This window comes from Vitis vinifera, chromosome 12 (genome assembly GCF_030704535.1).
Source record: "Vitis vinifera cultivar Pinot Noir 40024 chromosome 12, ASM3070453v1".
Classification (NCBI taxonomy): domain Eukaryota; kingdom Viridiplantae; phylum Streptophyta; class Magnoliopsida; order Vitales; family Vitaceae; genus Vitis; species Vitis vinifera.
This window is the reverse complement of record NC_081816.1, coordinates 13151743-13165209: the sequence shown is the minus strand read 5'-3', so window position 1 is coordinate 13165209 and position 13467 is coordinate 13151743. Positions and strand designations below refer to the sequence as shown.

Genomic DNA, 13467 nt, shown 5'->3' with positions numbered 1-13467 from the left:
TGGTAATTGTGTAAGGCTACACAAGGGATGGTAAACAAGTTATTTGAATTAAGCTAATTGATTAATTAGATGACTTTATATGGTTAATTAATCAATTAAAACCCATTTTAGATTAAATTAAGTGACCAATCTTTGGTAGGCTCAAGTCACTTAAGCTTAGTAGGGGAACCCTATAAACACCCCTTTAGAGGTTAGGGTTTCCTTCACTTTTGGAGAGAGAATCGTCTTCCACCTCTAAAAAGAGAAAGCTTAGGATTCCTCTATCCAAAGCCCACACTTTAGAGTGTCAAGATCGTGGTTCGAGTCATCGAGCAAAAGATCTTAGGTGTGCGAGACTTTCAAATTCTTTGTTCTTCATTTTCATCGAGCAAAATTGATTTAGGAATATCTAAATCAAAGGTAAGGTTTTTTAATACTTTTCCTTTTGATCCTAGATTCATAAAAATATGTTTTTTTTTTTTTTTTTTTTTTGCTTCCATTGCATAGGATCTAGAGGCCTAAGGTAGTTTGCATACACCTATATGATCAAGGTATGGTAATGGAGAGGTCTAAGGTTTCCAACAATTTACTAACTATTTCTTCATGTTCTTGGTCATAGAAGTCTTGTATTTCTACAAGTTGGAGTTCACTCTACTATGTTTATGAGCTAGATACGTGTGATTTGCCTTGTTTTTTTGCATTGGACTAAGGTTTGGTTAATATCATATTATGAGGATAACAAAACAAGGCTTGATTCTAAAGTTCTTCTTTAATTGTAATTGACAAGAAGATTCCCTTGGAGTAATCAAGAAAAAAACTATATGAAGTTGAAGAGGAAATAAAAAACAAGATTTATCATGATTATTTTTAGGTTCATTTATGCAAGATTATGGGTATTCTAAGTTAGGATTGCATATCATTTATTTAAACATTCAAAACTCATCTAATTGAACTCAAACTTACCTTAAATTTCAAAATTGGATAAAAACTTTTTTAAATGAAAATCACCTTTGTAATTGATGTATAAAACGTTTTCAAAGTCATAAGGAGTTTGTTTAGGCTTTCCCTATTGTTTTTAAGCTAAAAAAATTGAAGTTTTCATAGAATCTTGGAAAATTAGATCAATAGGTGGATCTATAGATGGTTGAGGAGCATATTGACCTATGGTCAATCTATTGAGGGGATTTGATCTCCAATCTTGGCGTTGGCTACCATTTGAGGTTGAACTTCAACTAAACAATCTTAACAATGGTTCCCTTTGATTTCAATAGGTTAGTTTGGTTCTCATAAAATACTAAGAAAAGAAGAAAAAAAAATGTTAAAGAAAATTATTTTCTCCTTTTTGGTTGTACCATGTAAAATATGAAAATATGTATATATCTATATATATATATATAATTAAAATAAGTTAAAAAATTATGTATTTTCAAATTATTTAATTTTTATATGGAGGAGTTAAAATAAGTGAAATAAATTTGAAATATCATATAAAAATAATTTATTAACTTTAATTTTTGTTTTTTTTTAAAAAAAATTCTTTATTGTTTCTTTCTTCTATTTTTCCTCTCTATTTTCTTTTCCTTCAAAATTTTCAAGAATCAAACATAGCCTTAAGTTCATTTAACTTTCTAAATAAACAATCTAGCTTTTCTAGGTATTGATCAATCATCTTCCTATGACAAGTTTTGACAACGAGACATACTTGAGACCAGTAATAACATTAGCCTTAGATAGAGTGTTGTCTTATACTTTTTAAGTTATTTAAACATGAGAATGAATGAGAAAAATAATAAGATATCCATTACTATTCCTTATTTCCTTGTATCAAACACGCCTTTAGGGTAAAACTCTCATAAAATAATATTCTTAGGGTTGAGAACCAAAAGAAAATAGTCTCATTAGTTTCTGAGTATCATTACCCAATAATATGGCTAATTAACAGTAAAAAAAAGGTCTTCAATAATCAACCCTAGAAGCTCATTGATTCCTATTTTGATAGACTAATATATTTCGTAAGAGGAAACAGTTTAAACAGACATGCCTAACTAACGATGATCGTACTCCTAGAAAAGGAGAAAAGGAGAACACAAAACAGATTGAGAACCCAAACTTTTCTAGTTGACCAAGCACTGTTTCACCTCTAGGTGTTTAACCAAATTTCAAAGCCTTCAATCACCAAGCTAGGTAACTTCAACTCCAGCAATGTCTAAAATTTGATTGTACATCATTGTTGATCTATGATTAAAAAAAGAAACAAAAACAACAAAAAGCACCAGTTTAGATTTTAGTAAAGTCCACACAAAGAAGGCAACAACGTTAAAAGACATTACATATGTGCCTAGGGCACTTGGGTTCTGCTAATTCAACTCAGCTACATGGGTGATTCTGCCAATCCTATTTCTAAATTCCTAAAACATGTTACATGATCCAACTTACTCTTTTAGGTTCTGCTACTAATCATATTACTGCCGGAGCTGCATCTCTGTCTCACTTTTCCAAGAAGCATGAGATGACTGCCCTTTCATCCTCTTGTTCTTCTCCTTTTCTTTGATGGTTGATCCCTTCTTCTTGTCAGTCTCTTTATTTGCATCTGCAAGTGGGCGATCCCCACATTGTGGGCAGACCATTCCTCGCTCACTGGAGTATGTCTTGGGTATTCCACATCGCATACACATCCTACAACCAAAACCAGAATTGAGATTGATAGGTTGATAAATAGCTAGATAGATGGGGTTGTGTTCATTAACTTGGGCTACCCATTGACAAAAAAGCAATGATGATGCACCTCAGAAGTTCAGCAGCATCTTCTGCATTAGGATTAGCAGCAGTTGCCACCCGCTTCCCTTCCCCTTGTGTTGTGCTCAAAGAACCCTTTGGAGGTTGAACTGATGATTTTGGAGCAAGGTTACCCTCAATATCACTTCTCACTCTCTCATGATCTAAGGGATAACATTAAATCAAGACAAAAACCATTTTCTTACAGAGGAACAAAACAATAAATTGAGACAGAAGCGCATAAGAGCTGAATCTATCTCTCAACACCGAAAACATATGGTCAATAGTTTGAAACACATAATTCTTAGGAATTTAAAACCCATAATTAGTCTGGGCAATGGATTTTATTTTTTCGCGTTTTTCTTTATCATTTTCCCCAGCCTGAATGCCTTCAACAAATTAGCAGGTGAAGCAACACTATCAGAAATATGCACCACACTGAAGAATCCCATCAATTCTGCCATTGCAAAGGAAATATTTGGTGAGAGAAGAGCTAGAAGATTGTGCAGCAACTGCATCTCATGTGGAAATTTATGACTTACAAGGAAAGTAATGGGAATGGTGCACTTTCTGAGATTCAGAATTCTAGAACAGATGTGTAGACCCCCATTTGGGGCTTCATCTCTCAGGCAGCCTGTTTTGACAAGTGTCGCATTCCCATAGGGCCACGTGTCGCCTCGTGGTTGGTGGTCATAGAATCAGATAGTGGAATTGAGGAACGAGTGAGAGTTTGACACGTGGCATGGAGATATTCTGGCCGTTAGTGTGGAGCGTATATTTTTCTGTTAGAGGAGATTCGTTGACAGGAAGGAGGTGGCCTTTTGGGTGCAGAGATTGGCTGGTTACTAAAGGGGATTCTAAAGAGAGAGTGGAGGCGGCGTTTCTGTGACAGAGTGGGGTGCTTTTTGAGAGGCTGGCTGGAGATATTTTGCAGGGATTCTGGCAGAGCTAGAGGAGAGGAGACTGAGTGGAGGCGGCGTTTCTGTGACAGAGGGGGGGGGTGCTTTTTGAGAGGCTGGCTGGAGATATTTTGCAGGGATTCTGGCAGAGCTAGAGGAGAGGAGACTGATTTTCTGAGGTTGCTGGAGAGAGGAGTACGTTTCTGTTGTGGAGGAGCGTATGAGGGAGAGAACCAGAGAGGGAGAACATAGAGGTTTGAGGCTGCACAGGAGGGAGTTTTTCAGGGCTGTTTGACAGAGATTTTGGGCGTGTTTTTGGCTAGCTGGAGCTGGAGAAGGAAGACGGCAGAGCACAGAGGAAAACCAAAGAGAAATTAAAAGAAAACAGAGGGAAGAAAACGAGCATCCTCAGGTACGTTAGCTTAACCACATTTTGCTTGCCATTGATATCTTTTGGGGTTGCTGTGACTATGTGATAATGTATCCATGCTTTGTTCTTCATAGAAAATTTGTTTTAGAATAATCTGATTCCTTTATAGCTCTCATTTGAATGTTTGAGTCACATGTTTGAGATCTTAGTTCCCCCTGTTTTTTTTCCCACCCATGTATAAGCCCATTGACTCCAGCATGAAATGGAGGTCGGGTCAGTGTTTTCTTTGGTTCAGTTGATACTCTATTTTTGTGCTTGCTCCCTTGCTGTTCATGCTCTGTTCTCGATGGCCATTCATACCCCTCCAAGGAGAAGAGTTTTTGGCCAGCATTGCCTTGATTTCTTTATGGGCACAGTTTCTGAGCTTGGGTAGCAGTTGTTTCATTTGTTCGTGAGATTGCTGGGTTATTTTGCTCAAAAAGATTGGTGACGGCCAAAAATCAGGGCATTAGTGTTATCTTTTGACTGTTGGTGGTTCAGGGTACATATTTGGGTCTTAGCAAGGGGCAATGTTATCTGCTAGTCATCAGATATGAGACGCTAGCACTTTGAGAGCATGGGTTGGATGTTTAGCCAAGAGTGTTAGCAGAGAAGACGGGTGTTGTAGAAAAATTGAATTCACCTGAGGAGAGAGGAAAGTATCCAAAAGCAGAATCAATTTATGTACAGATGTTTATGGGGATGGGCAACATGTCAGCAAATCAATGGATTAATAGACTACTATAATACATCCACTTCAAGAGATTGGACTGGACGAGTGAAGAGCTTTAAAGCTGCAGGTAGCACTGGGGATGGATTGATGCCTATACTCCACAAATTAGCACCTCCGGTGGCATTATTTTCTGCTCGGGGACCCAATATAAGAGGTTTCAACTTCCAAGATGCGGATCTTCTCAAACCAGATATTCTAGCTCCAGGTCCTCTCATTTGGGCTGCCTGGTCTCCAAATAGAACGGATGAGGCCAATTATGTTGGGGAAGGGTTTGCAATGGTCTCTAGAACTAGCATGGGCAGCCCACACCAAGCTCCAATAACTGCTTAGCTTCTGGTCCTGGCTTCCTGTGCTTCTCTTGAAGGGTGAAATGATAGCTTTGCTCCATATTCCTTCAGATCCATTGAAGAACCTCCACAGGATTATGGGTATTCTGGAGTATCACGCTGACTACTACTGGAAGGTGGGTATGCTGCCAATATTCCTCTATCGATTGAGGTTCAATGCCACTCTCAAGGTTATGGGAACTCACGTGGCTATTACTGTAAATGGATCAAACTGCCACTTTGAACTGAATGTATTCAAGTCAGTGATTGCTAGTGGTTTCCCAATATCGATCAGGTTGCTAGGTGATGTATCCGCTTTTTAGGAAGAGAGTTGTTGAAAGATGGGCAATGATGACAGGAGAAGAAGACGACTGTAGCAGCAGGTTTTTGAAGAAGCATCTCTTTGAGAATTTGTTAAAGCATCCAGAGTTCATGACAAATACTAAATTGGCTATAAGTGAAACATATCAACAAGCTGACATGATTTTTGTCTGGATACTGAAAGAGATACTTACCGAGATGATGGTTCTACTGCTCCCACAGCAGTGCTTGTTGGTAACCATCTCTATGTTGCCAATGTTGAAGATTTGAGGGGATCACCAGCGAATAAAGTGCAACATTTCCCTGTTGAGGATGTTCCTCCAGTTCTTCTATGTCAAGATACCCATCAGATCTCCTGGACAGGAATCAGTCATCTCGTTTGTCAAACTTTGGTGGATCACAAATTTCAGCACACTATAATCCTTATGCATCTACTCTTGAACAGGCACTTAGCTCCAAATTCAGTTCTAATGTTTTCAGACAAGAGAGGACCTGCGAGCAGGAGAAACCAGCCTTGAAGAGGAAGAACCAGAGAGTGAAGGAAATCCCACCTGGCTCGTAAAGCTGCATGAGATCCCAACCCATTGACAAAGAACCAAGTCATACTCGGACCATATGCCAAGGACCCTAGTTGGATCGCTCATAATGGTTGCTTTCAATGCGAGAAGGGATAGGTCATCAGAGTTGAAAGAAGAAGAAAGCATCTTAGTGAGGGCAGCAGAATAATCCCTGCGCTGATAGATGGCAGCGCGCTACTGGTTTCCGAAAAGAAGAGACGACGTTGGAGTGCATTCCTACATGGGTGGTGGCGGCTATCTGCACCGTCATTGTCACCATTCCTCCTACTGTCAAGCGCCTGCCGCACTTTCTTGACAAATACTTGAAGAAGTCCAGATGTGGAAGGGCGTGACACTTTTTGAGAGAGAATTGGAGGAGCCAGAGCCAACTATTGCGTGGATACTATCCAGCGACTTGATTCCCCCCAGCTCTTCGATTCCTGGCTTGACTGCATCAAAGAGGGTCAAACGGAAGTGGAGTTTGATTGATGGCACCAGGGGTCAGCAAGTTGGTTCTTCACTGGCTCTTGGGCTAGGGCGTTCATCAAGTCCCTCAGACAACAAAGGGAGTTCAGCCACTGCTTGCACTACAATGCCCTCAGCCAAAGAAAATGAAGAAGAGTCCTCTACAAACCCTGAATTGGACTTCACTCTGCGGCTTGGCAACGAACAAACACCCAGCCCAAAGAAATATGCTGACTCAAGTCTGAAAGCACTGGAACTGCAGACAGGTATTGACCTGGAGTTGAGTCTCTCTACTGGGCCTGCCGAATCCGATATCACTAGTGTCCATGCAAGCTCTACTCTACTCCGCAATGCCATAGATATGCCATTGAGAGTTGCCAGAGTTGTGCATCTAGATGAAGGCTCAACATCATATCCATGGAAACCAGGGACTTCTTCGTCATTTCCATTGATAAAACCATGGACACTAGATTACATTCTTACTTGATTTTCCTTCATAACCTTTCCACTTGTGCGTCAATGTATGGCCACCTATGCATGGCCACCTTTGACCCGAGTGCTATCTTCCTTTTTACCATCTTTAACTTATTAAAATCACTTTCCAAATCCTTTTTTTCTTCAAATAAGTTCCCGGGTTTTAGTTTTTAAATAATCCCAACTTCAAATTTTCCCATCCTTAGCATTTTTCTTAAGTTCCAAAAATCCGCTTTTTAATAAAATAGATTGCCATTTTCTCTTCGGCAAGTCTTCTTCACATTTTCTTCGTCTTTTTTTATGTTTTGAAATAAAAGTGAATTTAAATTCCGTAATTCTAAATAATGGAATTTATGGAATTAATTCATGCAAAAATAAACGAGCTTTGGTGGGGGCCCGACATAAGTGATTCTATAATTGATTGATTAATTGATCGATTTAATTGCCATGTATGATTGATTTATCCTATTCTCTAACGTGCATGCTATTATCCCTAAATTGTGCACTAACTCTCTCTTTTGGTAGCACTTGGTGGCTCGTTGCCCAGGTACATACCCACTTTCACTCTGGTCACCCTATATACATGTATTGATTCTCACGCGTGCATGATTGATTCGAGTTTTCATTGATTTCCTTATTAGATGTCATAGTTGCTTCATTTCATTAGTAGAGACCCGACTTTAGGGACTTAAAGGGGTGTTACAGTCTTTATCGTACCTTCCCAATAAGTAACCTGACCCCCGAACTCGATCTAGTTTTTCATAGACCATCTTTTCCAAAATAAAGAGTCACACTTAGGGTTTTTCTTTTTTATTTTGTTTACCCTTTAAAAATAAAATAAAAATAAGTGGCGACTCCAAGTCATTTTCTTAATCAATAAAAATCATTTTTTAAATAAAAATCGAGCTCGCCATCGAATGGGAAACGCATGAGCTGAAAATGCGGGGTCCACAAAATGATTTGATTTAAGGCATCTGATGACATTTTCCGAGATTCAGAATTCTAGAACAGATAACTGATTTAAGGCATCTGATGATAATTTGAATTTCCAACACCCCAAATCTCAATCAGACATAAAGCCCCATAGTGTATGATTTATTATATTAAAGGCTTTGATGTAGCACATCCCTCAACTGTTGAGCAAGGCTGCTTATAATCAAACAACATTCTGGTTGAACTACAGTTGTACATGTGAGATGTAGATGAAAACAAAGTGCACGAGTAGATAACGATATGAGTGGTTATGTCCTTTTAAGTGGTTTAAGGATTGAAAATAAATGCACAAGCTTGTTGAATTTCTGGACAAGCAAGGAAGAAGATTAAAGAGTTTGGTAATGGAGTAAAAATAGGGAAAAGGTTTCTGATTGAAGGTAGGGCTTCAGAATAAAGTGCACCAAGTGGTGCTGGTTATTTGTAGAGCAGGATATATGGACAGCTTACCATAAAAATAAATAAATAAATAAATCAAGAAGAAAAGCAAAAGAAGAAGATAGAAAACTTTCCATAAGCCCAGTTATCAAACCCATCTCCTACTAAAATTTAGAGACTTCCGAAAAAAAAGGAATAAATTATCTAATAACTACATAAGAGCATCGTATCCACTATGAAAGGTGGATCCTTCAATTTCACCAAAAATAGCCGTATTGACATGAAATGACATGAGTGTGGGTGTAGTATCCTTGTTGGATACTCCTATTTTACTTTAGAAGTGACTGATTTTTTTTCATTGATATCATTTTATTCTTTCAACTTTATTGTTAATAATCATATTAGAGAAAAAGAAGAGTTAATTGAAAAGTGAATTATTGAAAAAAAAAATGAAGGATAAGAGGAAAAAAAAGAAATTAGAAGGAAAATATCACAGCTTTTAAAAATAATATCTTCACTTCATATTTATTCTTAATTGATTTTTCTTTTATTATGTCATATCCTATAATAGTGCCCCTTTCTGGATCTTTTAGTCGAGTCCTCATATCCTAAAATTGGTGAAGGATCGGACACTTAGACACATACCGGTATCTGACAATCATACTTACAACCATGCAACATAGCTTATCCAAATAAATAAACAGGGTGAACGATGCAAAACATTTTTAATATTGAAAGTGTAAATTTTTCCAAATCCGAGGAGCCAGGTAGGGTGAACGATGCCCCAACTAGAGGTACTCTATCTTGCGCTACCTATTATGGGAACCGTTGGTTTGACAGACCAACCCCCCCAGGATTTCCTTTCCTTTTAGGCAATTTTATAGATTTTTTATTTTTGGTTCTTTTGATAGGCAAACTAAGGCACAAGGAAATTAAAAGGATCAATTTTTTACATATACCAAGTTCAGGTAACTAAATCAGCCAAACAACATTATTTAATACCATAATATCTTTGGCTTGACATTTCAATGACTGTTACCACTTTTCAAATCAAATCCAATTGCAAACAACATATTCAATTCCCCGTCCAAATGAATATCAATGTAAATTAGACAACTCATCCAAGACCTTTACAGAACTGCCCCAGAAACCAGGTAACATCATCCAACAATATTGAAGATGGTTCACTAAACCATCAGTCATCACTTCCTCTGAATCAAAAGAACGATTTAGAGAAGCAAGATGCAGCTAAATCTTATAACAGCAAAGTTTGGGGCATAGCTGGAGACAATAAATTGAGAGGTTATGGTTGGTTCCCAAAAGATTTAGGAGAAAATGTGAGGGAAAAAAAATATAGAAGAAAAATGAAAGAAAAAGTGAGAAAATAAAATTTAAAATCAATAAATTATTTTTTTCTATTATTCCAAACTCATTTCACTTATTTTAACTTTTTTATATAAAGAAAAAAGAATTTACATACGAGTTTTTAACTATTTTATATTTTATTTTCTTTCGCATTTTCCATTACAATAAAACCAAATACGAGAAAATCATTTTCTTTAATGGTTTTTTCATTCTTTAATACTTCCCTAGAATCAAACACAGTGGGGATATCCCGGGAAAGTGAGAAAAGTGACTTAATCAGCTTATTTTGGGCTCTCTGTGAAAGATAAAGAACACTAAGAGAAATTTAAAAGAATCATGTGTTAATAAAATATTAAATTTGTTGTACATTGAGATAGATCAAGCAAGAAATGCTCACACTACTAATTTGGCAAACCAAAAAAGATCAAGCAATTATAAATTTATCAATATTCTGCAAGAAATTAAGGACCGTTTAGTGCTTGAAGTGACAATAATTTGTTTTCAGGAATAGAGAAAATGAAAAATGACACAAAAACATAATTAGTACTTGTTTGTATACACACCTTGTTTATTTTTTTCAAAAATAGAAAATGGTAGTGTAGATCCCCAAATTGGGATATATTTAAAGCATTTTTTGCAATTAGTTTTTGGCCAGGTGTCGCGCGCTTAGGCAGCCACGTGTCACTCCCGGATTGGCTGTTGAAGATTCAGATGGACTTTTGAGGAACCAATAGAAGCTTGACAAAGAGAAAAGAAAAATGGATGAAAAGACCGTGAGAAGAGAAACAGCTGGGGGCTCTGAAGCTGCAGGGGAGGCAGAGCTTTCTGGGCTGGCGGCTAGAGAGAGATGATTCAGGAATAGCAGCGAGTGAGCTTTTTCTGCCATCGGGAAGAGTGAGCAAAGGGGAGGTGATTTGAGGTGGCTTCCTGGCCGTAAAGAAGGGAGACATTTTTCAGCTGCAGAGGAGGTCTCTTTCCTAGGGGGTTGGAGGACTTTTTGGGGAAGCCAGAGGTTTGAACTTTCGGGAGAGGCCAGCTGTTGCAGGCAGGGAGAAAAATTCATTGAGAGAGTCGAAGCTCGGTTCTTGTGGTTTAAGGAGTCCAGGCCACTAGTAGCTTGCGGAGGAAAAGGAAAACAGAGGAAGAAAAGAAGAAGGATCTTAGGCGAGAGGGTTGGCTGAGGAAGACACAAACTGAGAAAGAAGCGGGCTGGGAAGGTTTTTTTGAGAAGGGACTTTCCAGGTACGAACCCCATATTCACCATTGTCCCTGTTTGTTATTTTCTCTACTTTGTCTCCAGATATTATTGTTTGTTTCAGGTATGTATATCAGGCCATATTGTTAGCTTTCCTTGATCTCTAGAATAACCATGGATTTATGATCATTATTTTATCATCTTTCCCTCTTGGTTTTGTTGAAGAGTAAGCCGACTATGTTTTTAGCTTCACTATGAAATATCTCAGCATTCATTCCCATATATTTGTATGAACCTATGGTCGTTCAATCCGTTAGCAAGCTTGTTGAATGAAGCATGAAACGGGCTTTGCACGTTTTTTTATTTATTTATTTTATTATTCCCATTTTTGGTACTCTATTCTTGCCGTTTCCTCTGTTACTGGAGGTGCAAATGTCCCTGCAATGAATGATCTTTTGGCACCATTTGAGATTGTTTTTGGAAGATGAGACACCCAATGGTGATTTTTCTATTGACCCAACCAAGGAAGACGTGAAGGAGACCTTTTTTTTTAACGGGACATGATGTCTCTCCTCTCGATTGCTATGCTGGGAATAACAGAGTCCAAATGAAGATCCCAAGGGTATTATGTGCTGATGGCATTTGTGTTTTTTTATGCTCAGTTTGTTGTGGGCATTCCCTGCTTGCACGTGATGCATGCATGCATGGCCATATGGAACATTTCATCTTCCATCTTCTCAAGAACCCATCATTCATACCCATTTCATAATTCCTATTCACCATATTCCCATGAAAACATCTCACCATTTTCCCATCACCTTCATGTCTATATTCCTATTACTCATATTATATGTTCCACCGCTTCTCGTTTTATATCCCTCATGCCTCATGCACCACCTCTCACAACCATTTCATGCATACCCATTTCCCACTGACCATTTCCTTCTCACCACCTTTCTCTCACTAGCTCGTTCCATATCACTCATCCCATGCATGCACCCATAGCCATCAAACCCATTGTTTCCTACCCATTTTCCTTCCCATCACCCTTTCTCTCACTAGCTCGTTCCATATCACTCATCCCATGCATGCACCCATAGCCATCACCCTTCATACCCATGCAAACCATCCATTTTCATACCCGGCTGCCCACCATACCCATGCTATGCTCATCTCCATGGGAATCCCAAAGTCACCCACCTACATGCATGGGAATCGTGCATGCATGGCCACCCCCCATGGTTGCCATTCATCAACACATACCCATGCTAACCTCCATGATTTATTTACCACGCATGATCGTTTTGCTATATTCCATGATATGTATATAATCATTCTGTGTTTATTCACTAACCCCATTCCATGATAGCGCATTGTTGTTTGCTGCCCAGGTACGTATTCACTCATTCTGATCATTAGTTATTCATATTCTGATTCTCATATGTGCATGATAGTTCCGGGTATTCACTGTTTTTCCTAATCGATTGCCATGTCTGCTTCATTTTATTAGTAGAGACCTATTTTAGGGGCTTAGAGGGGTGCTACGGTCTTTACCGTACGTTCCCGACAAGTAACCTGACCCCCGAACCCGATCCGGTTTTTCACAGACCACCTTTTCCAAAATAAGGAGTCACACTTAGGGTTTTTCTTTCTTATTTTGTTTACCCTTTAAAAATAAAACAAAAATGAATGGCGACTCCAAGTCATTTTTCTTAATCAATAAAATCAATTTTTCAAATAAAATCGAGCTCGCCTTCGAGTGGGAAACGCATGAGCCGAAATACGGGGTCCACAGGTAGTAATTTTCATGTATAAGAACTCTTCGAGACTTGCCTTAAAAAGATGATAACTTAAAAAACTGTTTAAACCATTTGAGATATTAAAAAAAATTTACTACCTCAAATTTTAAAAATTTTGAAGAATATAAGGTAAGTTCATAATTTTTATATAAGAGTTAAGTTTTTATTTTTTATTTTTGAAATTAGAAAATATGAAATGTATCCAAACAAGCAATAGGTAACACACTTTTAACAACTTTTTCAAAAACATATCCTAAAATTGGTGCAATTTTAGTTGCCCTATGTTTGGTTATTGGAAATTTGAAGGAAATGAGAGAGAAAGAAAATAAAGAGGAAAAAAAAGTGAAAAAAATAGAATTAAAATTAATAAAAAAATCAAACACGAGAAAATCATTTTTTTTTATCAATTTACTTGGGTTACATTTGGATCCTAGAAAGTATGGAGGAACGAAAAAAAAATGCTAAGGAAAATAGTTTTCTCATGATTGATTTCACTATGGGAAATATGAAAGAAAATAAAATATAATTCAAATTAGTTAAAAATTTGTACATTTTAAAATTATTTAATCTTTATATAATAGAGAAAAATAAGTAAAATAAATTTAAAGAAACATATAAAAATAATTTATTGACTTTGAACCTATTTTTTATTTATTTTTAGTTCTTCTTTCCTTCCACTTTTCCTCTCGATTTTCTTCTCCTTAAATTTTCCCTCAAACTTTCCAGGAACCAAACATAACCTTGGTATTTTGCTAGAATCAAAGATAGCCTTAAAACCCTAAAACTTATATATAAAAGTTTC

The 13467-nt window shown here is 37.4% G+C and overlaps 1 pseudogene; it reads right to left on the bottom strand.

Annotated features, from left to right (window-relative positions):
- Positions 1–2432: 2432 nt before the first annotated feature.
- On the bottom strand, positions 2433–2931 carry LOC109123543 (uncharacterized; annotated as a pseudogene).
- Between the last annotated feature and the right edge of the window lie 10536 nt (positions 2932–13467).